A 20105-nucleotide genomic window follows, 5' to 3' on the forward strand; every position below is an offset into this window, starting at 1 on the left:
AGAAGGTGTCATTTGTGAAACAATTCCACATTCCTTGAGGTAGTCGTGGAACTCGATACTAAGTTACTCACCACCTCTATCATATTTGAGCATCTTGATCTTCCTGCCCAATTGATTTTCGACTTCATGTTTGAATTCTTTGAACTTTTCAAAGGTTTCTGACTTATGTTTGATTAAGTAGATATATCCATATCTGCTATAATCATCGGTAAAAGTCACATAAAATTGATTTGCATCCCTTGTGGTGGATCTGAAGGGCCCACACACATCCGTGTGTATGATATCCAACAATCCCTCACCTCTCTCACACGTACCCGTGAAAGGTGATTTAGTCATCTTTCCAAGTAAACAAGACTCGCATGTATCATCCGACCTTAAGTCGAATGATTCCAACACTCCATCCTTTTGGAGTTGGGCAATGCGTTTCTTGTTGACATGTCCAAGACGACAATGCCACAAGCATGCCTTGTTTAAAGCATTAGACAAATCAATTTACAACACACTATTTCCTAAATTGTCTACAACTATCACAGTTTCATACACGTCATCACAAGGTAATGCTTCAAAATAAAATACACCATTATAATAAGCATGAATAGAACCATTATCATTATCAAAAGAATATCTAAAACCTTGTCTATATAAACCATGAAATGAAATAATATTTCTTGTCATTTCTGACGAGTAGCAACAACTATTTAAATCTAAACATAACCCACTACTAAGCACTAAAGAATAAACACCAATCTTGGTAACAAGCGATGATATTCTATTGCCCATAATTAGGTTCATCTTCCCATGCTCCACATCTTCACTTCTTCTTAGTCCCTGCAAGTCAGAGCAAATGTGAAAACCACACCTTGTATCAAGAACCCAAGATTTCGAATGTGATGAGTTTTTAGATAGAATAGTGTAAATACCTGCCGAGGTTGGCTTAATCTTGCCATCCTTTATGTCTTGCAAGTACTTGGGGAAACTTCTCTTCCAATGCCCCTTGTCATGGCAGTAAAAGCAAGTAGCCTCCTTCGGATCAGAGGCATGGGAGCTTCAGAACTAGATTTTCCTTTAGGGCCATTACTTGATGACCCGTCTTGAGACTTTCCCTTCCAGTTCTGTTTCGAGGGAGCTTTCCTCTTCTTCCCTTTCCCTTGCCCTATGGCCAAGACAGAAGCAGCAGCAGCAGCAGCAGTGGAGGCAATACTCTTTCCCTTCATCCCACTTTCAGTGGTTCTCAGCAAGCTTTGGAGTTGACTCAATGTAGTTTTGTGACAACCTGTTCTTTCGAGTCAATAAAAGTCAATGAAATTCGCACTAGTTCAAATCAAAGTTTACACTAGACGAACAAAGGGTTGCATTATTTCATATCTAGGCCTAATACTTAGTCTAAATCATATTATATCTTAGTATAAATTATGGGAAACCATGTCATTGGAAGTATATATGTGCCTAGCACTTAAAAGAGATAACAATATATTAGTATATATATAAGCCTTTGAAAAACATATATAAAATTAACATTTAAAAGGAAATTATAAAATATATTAATATATATATATATATTTAGAATTCGGTTTTTGGAATCAAAATGCAAGCCAAAACCGAATTCCCTTTTTAGGAATGAAAGCCAAACCGATTTCCCCCAAAAGAAGAGGTGTATGACCGAATTCCCAAGTGATGCATGCCTAAACCGAATTCCCTATTTGCCATTTTCTTGAAACCGAACACACCTCAAGTGTGTCCCACTTAGGACCGAATTCAAGCTTAAATTCGGTCATATAGGACCGAATACTCACCATTTTAGGCCCAATAAGGCCGAACACTCCTCCTATAAATATGTGTGTTAGGCCGATTTCCCAATTCATTTCCCTCTTTTGCCATCGAACTCTTGCAAAATTTTCTCTCAAAAGTCATAAGAAACTTTACCCAGATCTTCATATCATCTTCAAACATTCCACCGAGTTCATCAACCGAGTTCATCAAACCACATTCAAATCTTCAAATATTCAAAGTCTCACCAAGAACACACTCACACCGAGTTCATCCAATTTGCCCACCGAAAACTCCAACTCCACTGAAAACACCCTTCCCCTTTATTTCAAAATTTCCCAAATTATTTGTAAGTATTATTTACTTAATTAATTATTCAATTCACTATTTAAATTAATTTATTATTAATTTAAATACGACGATGAATACAATTATTTTTAGGGTAACGTTATTTGCGCGTACGCTTACCCGGGGGGACCATTTCTACAACACGTTAAATTTCGACGCCAACGCACATTCAAGGTGAGTTCATACCCCCATATTTTTCCAAGCTTTTTCAATGTTTTCAAGGGGGAGAATACAAGTAAAACACAAGTAATCTTGTGTTTTAAAAATACAATTTTGTTTATTATATTTTCTTACCGTTCGCATGCATTTGAACATGAAACTTACTAAACACGGTAAACATTGTGACTACTAGACTTACGAACAAATTACAAAACACGTAAAGACTCAACTATTTACAAACATAGATTTTAACATGGAAACAAACTCATAAACTAATTTAAGTATAGTTTATGGAACGAACGAACTATTTTTACAAAGTACATGTCATTAACAAAAAGGGATTTTCATTGTATTATTCGTGAATTCGTTGAGGGAACCAATTTGTGATACACGTCTTCGAGTACTTATCTAAGTACCAAGGAAGTCTATCCTTAGGAACCAGAGTCTCCTGGAGGGAGAGCGTGAGTTTGTGTATAGATCTATACGGGACTGACAGTCCCGCGCCCTGACTATTAGCTACAGTCGTTCTGGGTGACAAACGTCATTAACGTTTACGACGTCCGAAGTACATCGTAGGGTTTAACGTCCATCAGTACGGTTATAAGAACTCACAAGGATAAAACAACGACTCGTTCACGTAATAATATATTTAACAAACAGACTTCAGGTTTAATGACTATGTGATTGCATAATATATACACAAGGGTAATATGAAATTAATATCCGACGTGCAGTGGGATGTGTGACTTCCGCCTCATTTCTTGTTCCTTGTTTGGTTGTGGGCTTAGGGCGGAGTCACCCAATCGACTATTTGTTCGATCTATGCTTCTATAACTCGTATGTACTAAGCGATCATAGGAGGGTATTAACATCACTCTCAGTTTACAGAACAAACATGTTTTCGGCTAGTTTACTAATAAAGCTACACTTTAACAACTTAAGTATGGGAAAATACTTGTACTTTTTAGTTTCGGAATACTAGGGACAACAACTCACTTTTATGGAAAATATAGGATTTTCCAGGACAGACATCAATATTTTACAAGCAAACAGTTTACCATTCAACTAACAAATAATCATTGTTAATTCTATAATTCATTAGTTTATACATCAAAGTTATGTATGAAGAATATCTAATAGGCAATGGAATGTGTGGTTTCCGCCTCATTTCTTGTTCCTTATTTGGTTGTGGGCTTAGGGCAGATTCACACAATCAACTGTCCGTTCGATCTTGGTTCATATATAGCTAGTATAAACTAAGTGGTCATAGAAGGAAATGGTATTATCACATTCTTACAAAGAAAATATAGGATTTTCTTAAAGAACACATTCATTACATTCTAAAGGACTATTACAGTTAACTCCATAAGTACTTAGAGAATACGTTAGGGTTACATACATGAGGATCCGACAGACAGTGGGATGTGTGGCTTCCGCCTCGTTTCCTGTTCCTTGTTTGGTTTCGGGCTCGGGGCAGAACCACACAATCGACTATCTGTTCGATCTGGATTGTATGTGACTTGTATACACTAAGTACTCATAGAAGGAACTATTACGAGTCATTTTATTTATCAATTATTACATCAGGAAATATAGGATATTCAGGAGAAACACATCATGTTTTACAAAGAACAAAGAACCTGTTTTCTAAAACAAAACGCTTTTGAACTCACCAACTTTAATGTTTAGACTTTCAAAACCACTTGTATTCTCAAGACACTAGTAGACAGGTACTCGCACAGGATTCTAGAAGACGGAGTATAATAGCTTCGAGTCTTTATTTTGCTATCTACTTTTGGAGTCAATCAATTATGTTTCAAATACAATGTAATCACTTTAATATCAATACAATGGTTGTTGTTTATTTTCTTACTATTATTCAATTGTTGTGATACTATACATGACGTCCTCCGCCCCCGAACGTTTCCGCCGTTCCGATTTGGGGGTGTGACAAGTTTCCTCCTTGTTCAGATGATAAGTCATAACAAACCGATCATAACAGTTTGGCAACGAGTGCAAGACTATGTCAATAGCCAATTCCTCATCAAAGTTAACATTGAGCTTCAACAGACGATCCACATAACATTGCATGTGTTGCAATTGGGTCGTGATGGACTCTCCATCCTTCATCTTGCTGGTTTTGAGTGACTTGACTGTTTTGTACCTTTCTTGACGGGCTCGTTGATGGTACTTCTCCATCAAATCTTTGCACATCTCATAAGGCCAATAGTCCTCATAGAACCTTTGCAATTCGGGATTCATAGTAGCTACCATGATGCATGACACTTTGGTAGCATCATTGCAGTGTCTCCTATATTCAACAATTTATTCGGGAGTAGATTTAGTTTCATCAATCTTGTTCTGCTCCTTTTCGAGAACGTATTCCTTGTCCTCGAAGCACAAGGCTATTATGATGCTACGGATCCAATCATTAAAGTTAGGACCATCAAAGGTGACCTTCGAGCAAATGCTCAAGAGCGAGAAGTGGTTGGAGTTGTTGTTAGAGGAGCCGGAAGTATTGTTTGAAGTTGATATCTGAAAAAGAAAAAGGATAAGATTTGATTAGATAAGAGGATCCTCAATATAAGAGACAAATAAAATATTAAGGCTAAGATCCAACTAAATAATTCAAAATTCAGAAGAGGCATGCCGTAATCTAATTGCCAATTATTTAAAGGTAGGTAAATGACGACTTACCAATTTCACCACCACGAAAACGAAATTTTAAGCGAATTAAGTTTTAAATGAAATTACTAGATCTTTTGAGATTCATTGAACTATTCAATGGCATGTTTAATCTCGATTATGCCCTTTCCATTTGTGACTGGGATACCGAGGATCACAAACAAGGTGTGAATAACCATGCAAATTAGCTTGGTACTCTCGATGTCATTTATAATCTAATTAATGTGTCGGTTAACCACACACGCTCCATTAATCAACGATAATTTACGAGCTACCCTTTGCCACCCTTTATTAGTCCATGTTAGTGTGTCGGTTAACCACACACACTCCACTAACGACTTTTATAAAGTGCAATGTGCAATTACATGGATTAACATCAAATTCACATTTTCCTAAAGTAACTAAGATTGGGAATGTTATGAAAACATTTAGTTACTTCATATATTTCATTATACTTATTAATGAGAATTAAGTGTCCTATCAAACCCGTTCGGCTAATGACCTTGTACTAGTCAAGAGAGCGGTGGGTAAGAGTGGATACCCAATGACGGTCATTTTATAGGTCGCTTCCTTAAACTCCCCTTATAGATCAGCTTCATAAATGAGGCCTACTAACGGTAAGACTGACTTTTCTTATACATATTAACTTTTAATTTTACTATATATATATATATATATATATATATATATGTATATATATAAGGGTGTATTTTAAACTTTTAAAATACTAGGGTTCTTAAATTAAAAAAATTTCAAAATTAAACTATTTAATTTAAATTTTAAATTTTAAAACCAAGGATGTATTTTTAAAACTTTTCAAAAATACTAGGTTAAATTTTTAATAATTAAATTAACAAATTAATTTTATATTTATCAAAAACTTTAACCCAATCATGAATTCATGATAAGGATACAAAATTATTGATTAAAATATCCAATTTCAAACAATTAAAACGAATTTAATGTAATTGTCCTAATCAATCCATGAGACAATTATCAAAACCGAAAATTTAGGATCTGACAGTGCAACTCGTCGAGTTGGGCAATGACCTCGTTGAGTTGCATGTCTACTCGTCGAGTTCAAAGACCAAATTGGCGAGTTTGATGAACAGAATGGCGATTCTGTTCCCTTCTCCTTTGAACAATTCACAACTGCATCATATTCAACAAAAAACTAATCCTAGGCTCTGATACCACTGATGAGTTTTGAGCATAACAACAATTGCTATGTGTACATGCAACTCTAATGCTTTGGATCTAGATTTTCTCTAATCGAACATTAAAACTTGAACACCAAAGGAGAAACCCTAGGAAGTGTCTACAATTTTTGAAATTCATATAAAACTAGGGTTAGGTTACATACCTTGATTGTTATATTGTAATAATAATGATTCCCTTGTAGATCTTGAAGCTTGAGAACTTAGTGTTACAAGTGTAACACCTCTAATGGCTCACAAACACACAATGCAAGAGAATGATATGAGAGAGGAGGATATCAAATTTTTGGTTTTTGCTTCTATCAAAGAGTGGCCGAAAATCATAGCCTTAAGGGTTCTATTTATCGTGCACCAAGGATGCTATGGATAACCCTAATCTCAATTATGGTAATGATCCATCTCCTTTGATTATCCATATATGATAAGATATTTTAGAAACTGTAGAATAATCTTACATACACCAACAATTTTGTCCACCCTTCCCCTAGGAAGGTTCTGGACCCTATTGCTCAACTATTAGATAATTGCACTTTTTGTCCCTGCACTTTTAATTAATTCCTTTAATCCCAAAATTAATTCCAAATTAATTTCTGATTAAATATTAATTAACAATATGATTACTAATTAATATATTATTTCCATAACATATTAATAAATCATTTATTCCATTATATTATGTCTAGTTGCACGTGTGAAGGCAACACAAAAGGACCATGCCACTATCAATTCAAGTACATACCAATTATAGTTATGGGCTTAGACACCTAATCAAACAACTATGACTTTCTTGTGCATGCCATGCTATAGAACGTATGGGCTGTCCTTTTGGACTTTTTCCATGTCTAGAGTCATAGAAACATGATCTTGGCCCCTTAGTTTCCCCTATGCAAGTTATTAAGAGCTTTAGTGGTTAATAAAAGTTAGGATTTTGTTATTGGGCTTGATTTAGATGTGTTGAACCATAAGGTTGGAAACTTTATGGTTTGGAGTGTCATTTGGGACTAGAACTGAGGATTTGGCAAAGTGGCTTAAGGGATCAAGTCCTTAAAAGTGAGGTTGGTAAGACGTCGCGTATGCTGGGCGTACCTGGTCGTACACTGGGCGTACGCCGGAGGGAGCCTCGATCTGGATCGTGAGTAAGCGGGGCGTATGTGCCAAGTACGCTGGGCGTACTCGGTCTGAGTTGACTTTTTGACCATTGTCTTTGACCATGTTTGACCTAAGAGTATTTTGGGTATTTTGGATTGTATTTGAGAGTTGGTCACTTTTGATGGATAGGTGACGGGTAGAGCTGAGATTCAGAGCCGGGACCTTATCAGCTATTTTTCAGATTGAGACGTGAGTTTTCCTCACTGTACTTACAGGTCGAAGGCACCAAATCCAACCCATTTGATTGATATCCTAGTTACAGTATGATGTTATGTTGTTATGATACGTTAGATCCGTATGATTATTTATATTTTCCGGCTTTGTGTTCATGTTTGTTTGTTGCATATGTCGACATGTTGGTTTTGGTTAAGGCGGTCCTGCTTTGTGTTGTTGGCCAAGACACCCGGGGATGACCGAATAGGCTGTAGGCCCTGCGAGGTGGTCTAGTCAGGATGGCGACCTGTAGAGCAGTTCGGACATGCTGTAGACCTTGCGAGGCGGTCCAGTCAGGCCGGATGCTCATGGAGCGGTCCAGATAGGCTGTAGGCCCTGTGAGGCGGTCCAGTCAGGATGACTGCTCATGTTTGCATGCTTTTTTGTTATGTTTATGTAGTGGTACTTTAGGGGAACCCACTAAGCGTTGGCTTACAGTTTCAGTTTTGTTTCAGGTACTTTAGAGGACCGTGGCAAGGCAAAGGTGTGACTGTACACATCCTTGGTTTTATGATTGATTGGATCTTGGGAGACTCTATTTTTGAATAATGTTTTGAAAACAATGATTATGTAAACACTTATTTTCAGTAAATGGGTTGTTTTAAAAAGTTTAAATTTATTGTGATTTTCGAGACGTTACACCTAATCTTAGAGATGGATGTGTCTGGGGCAAGAAAATGGATAAAGTTGCAAACTTTATCCATTAACTCATTATTTTGATGTGATCTGAAAAGTTGGAGCCTTAGTCTTAACGGACTAAGTGCTTAACGAAATAAGTATTCTGCCTCAATAATTTCGACCCGGCCAAGGAAGGTTCGCTACCAAGGGTTGGTCCCGGTGCGTTGATATGTTTGAATGTGACTTGGACTTTGACTCGTTGACCATTGACTTTTGACAAGGTTGAATTTTGGTCAAACTTTGAAGGATATGAGTTTTGGATTGATGATCGATGTCGTTGTATCAATCAAAAATAAACCAACTAACCTACGTAGATAGGGTAAGTCGGGTTGAATCCACGAGGAGTTCGTGGTCAAACTATGTGTCAAAATAGTCAATGGAAAATAGATTACTTGTAATCGTGACAAAAAAGGTTTAAACAAAGATTAACAAAAAAATACTCTCGGTTTAGTTGTCGGACAATTCAGATTCACACACTTTCTTCCCTAAAATCCTAGTTCAATTATTTATATGTAATTGGGGTTTATGATCATGCAACTCATAATTTTGGGTACACAATATGTTTATTCAACTAGTTGTCTTACTCCCTATGTCTATTTGGATCAAGAACAATGAGTGAACTGACAATAAAGTGTCTTGTAACTACTTATTACAATATTAAGATTTAATATCACAAGTTGGAATAACACATGTGGATTCAACCAATTGTCTTTGTTCCTAAACTACTTGAACTTGGAACAATCGGTGAATTGAAAATGCACTATTTTAGTTATGAAATCAAACAAATTCATACAACCCAATTTCAATCATTATTACCAAAAGATTATCATATGAAACATAAAAGAACAACTGAAATTAACTAGAACCAAGTAATAATCAAGTGTGTTCATCCAAAAGCCTAAACATCCCCGGAAGTTACCCTAATGATTTAGCCTTCCATTGAGTTCATAAAACAAATAACTTGAATGAAATGAATAAAATGCATAATAAAATCCAATAACAAACTTGAAATCATGAAACAATTATAACCTAATGATTATCAAAGTTTGAAACAATAAAACCTTGAGAATAAATAATTGTTTCTGAAAATTACTAGAATTGATGAGAATCACCGGTTGAATGATCTTCCAATGTTGCTTGATGTTGAAATTGATGAACTCTTGACTTGAATCTGGATTAAAATGGAATGGATTTGTGTTTCCAAATGTTTCCAAGGGTTTAGAAGCCTCAAAAACGCAGGAAAAATCTCTGAAAATCGGAGGGTAGAACCCTAAAAACGAATGCATAGGATCCTATTTATAGTGTGTGACAAAAAATAATGAAATCGGGCGATGTGGGACGTTGGACGTCCTAAGAGACGTCTTAGACGTCGTGTATAACGGCCAAGCGTTCTTTGTACGTCTTTACATGCCTTCTGTTGTGACAACCCGAAACTTTTTCCGTTATCCCTACTCAAATCCGTTAGTCAAATTTGGGTTTTTATTTATTTCCATTTACATTAGTACTATTTTTGGTCTAACGGAATATTCTAAACTCAGTTCGATCGAGTATCGTATTCGAAAACGAGGTTTTCTAAGTCAAAGCATAGCATTCGGGCCAAATAACTCTTCGAGAGGAGTTTACGGCCGCAAACTTGGTTTACGACCGTAAACTCTGTTTACGACCGTAAACACTGTTCACGGCCGTAAACCCTCCACCCCACCCCTTGGCCGTAAACTCACCCCTATATAAGGGATGAGTGGCCTTCATTTTTCACTTTACACACTCCAGAAGCTTTCTCTCTCTACTCTCTCTCTCTTTCTCTCTCTACAAACTTCGATTTTGCTCAAAGACCCTCAAGAATGTAAGTGATTCTTCACCTTGATTGTGTTTCTAGCTCACTTCTAGTGGTAAATCCATGCTCTTATCTCATGAATCTCATATTTTTCTAGATTTTCTCTCTCACCAAGAACACACACTAGTGTTTTTGGACTCTAACCACCCTTTCAAGCTTCCATTACGTAAGTACTCTACCCTTAGCTTGTTGGATACAAGAATCTCTTGCTGGACATCTAGAAATCATGACCAAAAGAGTGTTTACGGTCAAAGGCAATCTCTCTTGACCGTAAACTCTATTTATAGGGTGCAAAGTTGCCACAACACCCTCCTAAGCTTAGAAACGAAAGGCTAGAAAGGACCTCGAAACACCGAAAATCGCATCTTTTCGTCAAGTGTTTACGGCCGTAAACACCTGGACCGTAAACCCAGGGACCGTAAACACCTGGACCGTAAACACCTGGACCGTAAACCCATGGACCGTAAACTCCTGATTACGGCCGCAAACTCCCCTCTTCAAACACATGTGATTCTAACACTTAGTTTTAAGTGTTTCCTAGTTCCTAAGGTGGTTTCCTTCCATAATGAATAGTGTTATGCCCTCACCTAATGTATATATGTACTTTTACATGCTAAATAGGATCCGTTTGTGTCCGAGGCTCTATTTGACACTCAGCAACTCCTAGCAATTTACACTCGAATCCCACGTCAAACAGTGAGTTCATACCCCTACGCTTTTTCCGAGTTTTTCATGTTTTCAAGGGGGGGAATACAAGCAAAAGTACAAGGAAACTTGTGCTCAAATTATCTCATTTTGCATAGAATGATTTTATGTTCAGTATGCTTTTAACTCAGAAAACCGTTTTACCATTCGATTAAGAAATCAACTCGTAGAAATAGTTTTCAAATCTAAAGCAAGAAACTTGTGAATCATGTTATAATATGTATTATCTTATAAAGGATTCATGTAAATCATAATCAGGATTTTCGTACTATTACTTGTAAATTTTTTAGGCTAAGTTTGAGACATGTCCTTGGTAACACTCCATCGGATTCGTGAGTGGAGGACTACGACTTATAACCAGAATCTCTTGGAGGGAGAACGTGACTATTGTGTATAGATCTATATGGGACTGACTATCCCGCACCCTCGCTGCTAGCTACAGCGGAACCGTTAGGTTCGTGGGTGACAAAGTTATAAAAGATACTGGCCCCCGTTTCGTGCCTTATCCAGTCTAAGTACGGTTATGGCACTCACAACTTAGGTAACGAGAATTTACTTTTGTAATAATGAAACAAGTGAACTAACCTCAAAGTAATACCTGATTTGATTACTAGAGGGCATCAGTAACGCCCTTAGGATCTAGTTCACTACCTATTTTATTAGTTTTATTTATGTAATAAGGCTAATACATCTCACAGCGAGTAACCAGGTTTTTTTCAAGGAAACTACATCTATCGATACAAGTATGGTAGATACTTGTACACCTCGTATCAGAACCGAAAATCAACTATCAACTTTTAAGGAAAATATAGGATTTTCCTGGGATAACTTAACCTTTCATAAACAGGCTGTTTAACGTGTAACTAATGGATAATCAAACCTCTGTCATAAGAAAATATAGGATTTTCTTGGGAAACAACTTTTCAAAGAATCAAAGAAACATTTCTTTCACCAGAATTAAACGCTTATGAACTCACCAGCTTTATGCTGATATTTTTAAAACTGCTTGTATTCTCAGGGCATCAATAGACAGGTACTCTTGCCAACTTTTGGAGAAGACGGAACATTCTGAAGTCATGTCTTTTACTTTTGTTATATACTGTTATGTATAAACCATGTTTTTGAACAATTTAAATACTCATATTATAATGTAATGGTTGTGTTTACTTCGCTTACTATGATACAACTGTTGTGATACTACGCATGACGTCCTCCGCCCCGGAACGTTTCCGCCATCGGTTTCGGGGTGTGACAGATTGGTATCAGAGCTATTGTTTATAGTGAACTAAGTATACCGAACCTTACATGGTATACAGCTATAAACACTAAGGGGCTGAAGTGCTCTGAACTAAAAGTATACTTTTAAAATACAAGTATTTTCTCAAAAAGTATACAAGTATACCTACGTACCAGAATCAGTAACATAAGTAGAACAAAACAAAAGTATTTTGGATGTAGAACACTACGGTTAAACCTGGACAGTTATGTAATCATGTCTAGGGTCAATATAGCCTAATCAACTATATTTATTCGAGACATGACCAACATGTGCTTGGGAGTGACTTCGGTGTTGCAACAGGCCTAAAACTTACCCAGTATCAATACAACTTAAAATACTATAGGAGTATTTTAGCCAGAGCCGAATACATTGTAGAAATTCATTCCTAGTGTTGCTACCTATTCGTTTCTTAGCGATAACTTACTTGCATTAGTAACCTTTCTTTGCTTATCGCTTGGTAGAACACTTTATTTTCAGGACAAGATATATTTTGTTTCATATATCTTGAGGACTTACCATCCTCTTCTTCCTGATTATTTTAGAACAAGATGCCTCCCCGAAAAAGACCCATCAGAAGAAATGACGACACTCCACCACCACCACCGCCCCCTCAGTTCGATCCCGTTATGTTCCAAGCAGCTGTTACTGCTGCTGTGGCTGCCGCGATGTCACAGATGAATCTTGGTGGATCTGGTGGTCAGGGAGGTGGTACGCATCCCCAAAATCATGAAGGTGGTCAGGGACACCAGAAGGAGTGTTCCTATAAGGACTTCATGGGTGCGAAACCCACATCTTTCGACGGCAAAGGAGGAGTTATTGCCCTGACTCAATGGATCGAGAAAATTGAGTCCATTTTCGAAATCTGTTCCTGTTCTGAGGTCAACAAAGTAAAATTCGCCGCTTGCACTTTCGCCAACAGGGCACTGACCTGGTGGAATGGTCGGGTCAAATCCCTAACCCTAACAGTGGCAAATGCTATGGGTTGGGAAAGTCTAAAGGAACTCATGATAGCTGAGTACTGCCCACGAGGCGAGATGCAGAAGCTAGAGCACGAACTCTGGAACCTAAGGATGAAGGAATCCGACATTACTACCTACACTTCTAGGTTTGAAGACCTAGAACTTCTTTGCCCGGGAATGGTCACCCCGGAAAGCAAGAAGATAAAGAGATACATTTGGGGACTGACACAACCCACAAAAGGAAATGTCTTGGCTGCAAGGCCGAACACCTTTGACAGCGCGAAGTGTCTGGCGCAAACTCTCATAGATCACGGAGTTGAACTTGATAAAGTGGCAACCGCTCCTGAGCCAGCTAAAGGGAGTGGTGAGAAAAGAAAGTTTTGGAAGCAGCGGAAGGGCCAGTCTTCACAGGAGCCCTCGAAGAAACAGCAAACGGTGGCAGTCCACGCTGCTACTACTCCTGTCGCTGCCCCTGCCACTCAAGCACCTACCAGTGGATATACCGGTACCCTCCCTTGGTGCAGCAAATGCAACTATCTTCATCGCATCCCCGGCCCATGCCGAGATGTCATGCACCAGCTGTGGCAAAAAGGGACACAAAGCTCGAGTTTGCAAAACACCAGTACCACCAGCCAATCAGGCATCTGGAGCAGGTGTCGGTCAAGCCTGTTATGGCTGTGGGGAAGTCGGGCATTTCAAGAGAAACTGCCCCAAGGCAACAACAGCAGGTAGCACAGGGAGAGTGCTAACGATGGGTCAAGAAGAGGCAGTCGCTGATCCCACCGTTGTTTCGGGTACGTTCCTCCTCGACCACTCTTATGCATGCATTCTTTTCGATTCTGGTGCGGAGAGAAGTTTTGTTAGCCATGCATTCAAACATATTCTTAGGCATAAACCTCAACCCCTAACTGAAACATTTACCGTCGAGATGGCTAACGGTGAGAAAGAGAGCACTAATGATATATACGTAGGCTGTACCCTTACATTGAACGATCATTCTTTTCCTATAGACCTTATGCCAGTCTCCATAAAAAGCTTTGATGTCATCATCGGAATGGATTGGTTGAGCCCCCATCATGCTGATATTATTTGTTACGAAAAAGCTATCCGTCTCAATCTTTCCTCCGATGAAACTCTTGTCATTTACGGCGATAAACTCAGTTCGAACCTCCGTATCATTTCTTGCATCCAAGCCCAGAAACTCCTGCGAAAGGAGTGTTATGCATTCCTAGCCCACGTCATTAATGAGAAGCAGGAAGTTAAAGACCTCGAGAACATCCCCGAAGTCTGCAACTTTCCCGATGTTTTTCCCGAAGATCTCCCGGGAATCCCTCCCGAACGCCAAGTCGAGTTTCGTATCGACTTAGTCCCCGGAGCTACCCCCGTAGCTAAATCCCCATACCGATTAGCGCCGGCAGAAATGCATGAGTTATCCAGTCAGCTCAATGAGCTGCTCAGCAAAGGATTCATAAGACCGAGTTCCTCACCCTGGGGAGCCCCGATCTTATTTGTGAAAAAGAAGGATGGATCCTTTCGGATGTGCATTGACTACCGAGAGCTGAACAAGCTCACAGTAAAAAACCGTTACCCTCTTCCTCGAATCGACGACCTCTTCGATCAACTTCAAGGAGCTAGTTACTTTTCCAAAATAGACCTAAGATCAGGGTACCATCAGCTGCGAGTCCATGAGAGTGATGTTCCTAAGACAGCATTTCGGACTCGGTACGGTCACTACGAATTTGTAGTGATGCCCTTCGGTCTAACCAACGCACCGGAAGTATTCATGGACCTGATGAATCGGGTGTGCCGTTCTTTCCTAGACAAGTTCGTAATCGTGTTCATCGACGCTATACTTGTCTATTCTAGAAGTGAGGAAGATCATCGACAACACTTAAGATCGGTGCTGGAAACCTTAAGGACGGAGAAGCTGTACGCGAAATTCTCCAAGTGCGAATTCTGGATTCGAAAAGTAACCTTCCTAGGTCACGTGGTAAGCGAGGAAGGCATACACATGGACCCCTCCAAAATCAAGGCGATAGAGAATTGGTCAGCACCAAAGACGCCCACAGAAATCCGTCAATTCTTGGGTCTCGCTGGCTACTATCGCAGATTTATCCAGAATTTCTCCAGAATTGTCAAACCCTTAACCACTCTAACTCAGAAAGGCGTACCCTTTTGTTGGAGTGAGAAGCAAGACACTGCGTTCCAAACGTTGAAGCGGGCCCTATGCAGCACACCTATCTTGTCCCTGCCCGAAGGGACAGAGGACTTCATTGTCTACTGTGATGCATCCAATCAGGGCCTAGGCTGTGTGCTCATGCAACGGGGAAAAGTCATTGCTTATGCCTCAAGACAGCTGAAAGCACACGAAGTCAACTACACAACGCACGACCTGGAATTGGGAGCAGTGGTATTCACATTGAAGATATGGAGACATTATCTCTATGGAACCAAGTGCGCTATCTTCACCGACCATAAAAGTTTGCAGCATATCTTCGACCAGAAGGAGCTGAACATGAGGCAACGACGATGGGTTGAGTTACTCAGCGATTACGAGTGTGAAATCTGCTACCATCCCGGCAAGGCCAATGTGGTGGCAGATGCCCTCAGCCAGAAGGAGTACTCAGGTAGTAGAGTGAAGGCGCTAACCATGACTATCCATTCCCATTTATCCGCGCAAATCAAGGAGGCTCAGTTGGAAGCCTTGAAACCAGAGAACATGCCGGGTGAAGCCTTAAGAGGAATGGAAAAGAACCTACAGATCAAGGGAGACAGAGTCTATTATTTCATGGACCGGATCTGGACCCCAAAGTTCAGTGGTTACAGAGAGGTTGTAACGAACGAAGCTCACAAGACCAGATACTCCGTTCACCCAGGATTAGACAAAATGTACCTCGATCTCAAGAAACTGTATTGGTGGCCGAACATGAAAGCGGAGATCGCTACCTTCGTGGACAAGTGCCTGACTTGCGCCAAGGTGAAGGTCGAATATCAGAAGCCCTCAGGCCTACTCCACCAGCCGGAGATACCAGAGTGGAAGTGGGAGAGGATTTCTATGGATTTTATCACCAAACTACCCAAGTCTCCGAGTGGGCACGACGCCATTTGGGTAATTGTCGACCGACTAACTAAATCCGCCCACTTCCTGCCAATCAAGGAAAGCTTCAAAATAGAGAGACTCACGAGAATCTACATCCGAGAGATAGTTCGACTGCATGGTGTGCCTGTGTCCATTATCTCCGATCGAGATAGCAGGTTCATTTCGAGGTTCTAGCAGTCGCTACAGAAGGCTCTTGGAACTAAGCTGGATATGAGCACAACTTACCATCCTCAGACTGATGGACAGAGTGAGAGAACAATTCAGACATTGGAAGATATGTTGAGAGCCTGCGTCATCGATTTCGGCGCGTCATGGGACACTCATCTTCCTTTGGTTGAATTTTCCCACAACAACAGTTACCACACCAACATCAAGGTTGCGCCTAGCCCTCTATGGTTGCAAGTGCAGATCGCCTCTGTGCTGGGCTGAGATGGGCGACACGCAGCTAGCCAAGGGGCAAGTCCCTGACAGCACTCTCACTGGTCCAGAAATCATCCGCGAAACCACAGAAAAGATCATACAAATCCGAGAACGACTTAAGGCCTCACGAGATAGACAAAAGAGCTACGCCGATAAACGACGAAAACCCTTGGAGTTCCAGGTTGGAGACCGTGTTCTGTTGAAGGTCTCGCCCTGGAAAGGCATGATACGCTTCGGAAAGCGTGGAAAGCTAAATCCAAGATATATAGGACCATTCGAGGTCCTCGCTAGGATCGGTCCCGTAGCGTACAAACTTCGTTTATCGCAAGAACTTAGCAATATTCATCCTGTCTTTCACGTTTCGAATCTTAAGAAATGTGTGTCCGACGAAACCCTTGCGATTCCTCTCGACGAGATTGAAATCAACGAGAATTTGAACTTCATAGAAGAACCAGTCGAAATCATGGATAGAGAGATCAAACGAACGAAACAAAGTCGCATCGAGATAGTGAAGGTTCGCTGGAATGCCAAGCGGGGACCTGAATTCACTTGGGAGCGCGAAGATCAGATGAAACAGAAGTATCCGCATCTCTTTTCTAATCCATGATTTGTATTCTATGTTTGAATTTCGGGACGAAATTCCCTCTAACGGGGGGATGATGTGACAACCCGAAACTTTTTCCGTTATCCCTACTCAATTCCGTTAGTCAAATTTGGGTTTTTATTTATTTCCATTTACATTAGTACTATTTTTGGTCTAACGGAATATTCTAAACTCAATTCGATCGAGTTTCGTATTCGAAAACGAGGTTCTCTAAGTCAAAGCATAGCATTCGGGCCAAATAACTCTTCGAGAGGAGTTTACGGCCGCAAACTTGGTTTACGACCGTAAACTCTGTTTACGACCGTAAACACTGTTCACGGCCGTAAACCCTCCACCCCACCCCTTGGCCGTAAACTCACCCCTATATAAGGGATGAGTGGCCTTCATTTTTCACTTTACACACTCCAGAAGCTTTCTCTCTCTACTCTCTCTCTCTTTCTCTCTCTACAAACTTCGATTTTGCTCAAAGACCCTCAATAATGTAAGTGATTCTTCACCTTGATTGTGTTTCTATCTCACTCCTAGTGGTAAATCCATGCTCTTATCTCATGAATCTCATCTTTTTCTAGATTTTCTCTCTCACCAAGAACACCAAGAACACACACTAGTGTTTTTGGACTCTAACCACCCTTTCAAGCTTCCATTACGTAAGTACTCTACCCTTAGCTTGTTGGATACAAGAATCTCTTGCTGGACATCTAGAAATCATGACCAAAAGAGTTTTTACGGTCAAAGGCAATCTCCATTGACCGTAAACTCTATTTATAGGGTGAAAAGTTGCCACAACACCCTCCTAAGCTTAGAAACGAAGCTTAGAACACTTCCAGAAGGCTAGAAAGGACCTCGAAACACCGAAAATCGCATCTTTTCGTCAAGTGTTTACGGCCGTAAACACCTGGACCGTAAACCCAGGGACCGTAAACACCTGGACCGTAAACACCTGGACCGTAAACCCATGGACCGTAGACTCCTGATTCCGGCCGCAAACTCCCCTCTTCAAACACATGTGATTCTAACACTTAGTTTTAAGTGTTTCCTAGTTCCTAAGGTGGTTTCCTTCCATAACGAATAGTGTTATGCCCTCACCTAATGTATATATGTACTTTTACATGCTAAATAGGATCCGTTTGTGTCCGAGGCTCTATTTGACACTCAGCAACTCCTAGCAATTTACACTCGAATCCCACGTCAAACAGTGAGTTCATACCCCTACGCTTTTTCCGAGTTTTTCATGTTTTCAAGGGGGGGAATACAAGCAAAAGTACAAGGAAACTTGTGCTCAAATTATCTCATTTTGCATAGAATGATTTTATGTTCAGTATGCTTTTAACTCAGAAAACCGTTTTACCATTCGATTAAGAAATCAACTCGTAGAAATAGTTTTCAAATCTAAAGCAAGAAACTTGTGAATCATGTTATAATATGTATTATCTTATAAAGGATTCATGTAAATCATAATCAGGATTTTCGTACTATTACTTGTAAATTTTTTAGGCTAAGTTTGAGACATGTCCTTGGTAACACTCCATCGGATTCGTGAGTGGAGGACTACGACTTATAACCAGAATCTCTTGGAGGGAGAACGTGACTATTGTGTATAGATCTATATGGGACTGACTATCCCGCACCCTCGCTGCTAGCTACAGCGGAACCGTTAGGTTCGTGGGTGACAAAGTCATAAAAGATACTGGCCCCCGTTTCGTGCCTTATCCAGTCTAAGTACGGTTATGGCACTCACAACTTAGGTAACGAGAATTTACTTTTGTAATAATGAAACAAGTGAACTAACCTCAAAGTAATACCTGATTTGATTACTAGAGGGCATTAGTAACGCCCTTAGGATCTAGTTCACTACCTATTTTATTAGTTTTATTTATGTAATAAGGCTAATACATCTCACAGCGAGTAACCAGGTTTTTTTCAAGGAAACTACATCTATCGATACAAGTATGGTAGATACTTGTACACCTCGTATCAGAACCGAAAATCAACTATCAACTTTTAAGGAAAATATAGGATTTTCCTGGGATAACTTAACCTTTCATAAACAGGCTGTTTAACGTGTAACTAATGGATAATCAAACCTCTGTCATAAGAAAATATAGGATTTTCTTGGGAAACAACTTTTCAAAGAATCAAAGAAACATTTCTTTCACCAGAATTAAACGCTTATGAACTCACCAGCTTTATGCTGATATTTTTAAAACTGCTTGTATTCTCAGGGCATCAATAGACAGGTACTCTTGCCAACTTTTGGAGAAGACGGAACATTCTGAAGTCATGTCTTTTACTTTTGTTATATACTGTTATGTATAAACCATGTTTTTGAACAATTTAAATACTCATATTATAATGTAATGGTTGTGTTTACTTCGCTTACTATGATACAACTGTTGTGATACTACGCATGACGTCCTCCGCCCCGGAACGTTTCCGCCATCGGTTTCGGGGTGTGACATCTGTCGTTCTTGAAATACACTAAAAAATGGCCAAAAACGCTTGACGACTTAGGGGACGTCTTAGACGCCTTGTAAGACGCCGACGGGGGTTCTTCCTTCTTTCCTGCTCCGAAATTTGACCAGATGTTGACTGTTTGACTTGGACGTCCTAGGGGACGTTTTAGACGCCTGGGGGCGTCCTTCATCGTCCGTGCAAGTTTTGGTGGTCAAAACGACATAACTAGCAGAAATACAAAACACAAAAGTTGTAGCAAATCTTATCTAGTTTCCATAACTTCTTTACTCATGTCAGTCGGAGCTCCAGAACTTGAGATATGACCAAAACATTGAAGCATGGTCAATTTTTCCAGCAACGTTTCTTCATTCCTTTAGCAATCCGTTTTGCTTGCAGGTTCCGCCCACTTTTAGTATGATATAATGACCTGCATATGAAGTTCAACAACTCATCAAAGTAGTGCCATTCTTGGACAATTATACATAAATTCAACAGATTTATGACAATTTAGTACATTAATAAAATAGACTTATC

Source organism: Lactuca virosa, chromosome 5, assembly GCF_052849685.1.
Source record: "Lactuca virosa cultivar CGN04683 chromosome 5, Lactuca_virosa_CGN04683_v6, whole genome shotgun sequence".
Classification (NCBI taxonomy): domain Eukaryota; kingdom Viridiplantae; phylum Streptophyta; class Magnoliopsida; order Asterales; family Asteraceae; genus Lactuca; species Lactuca virosa.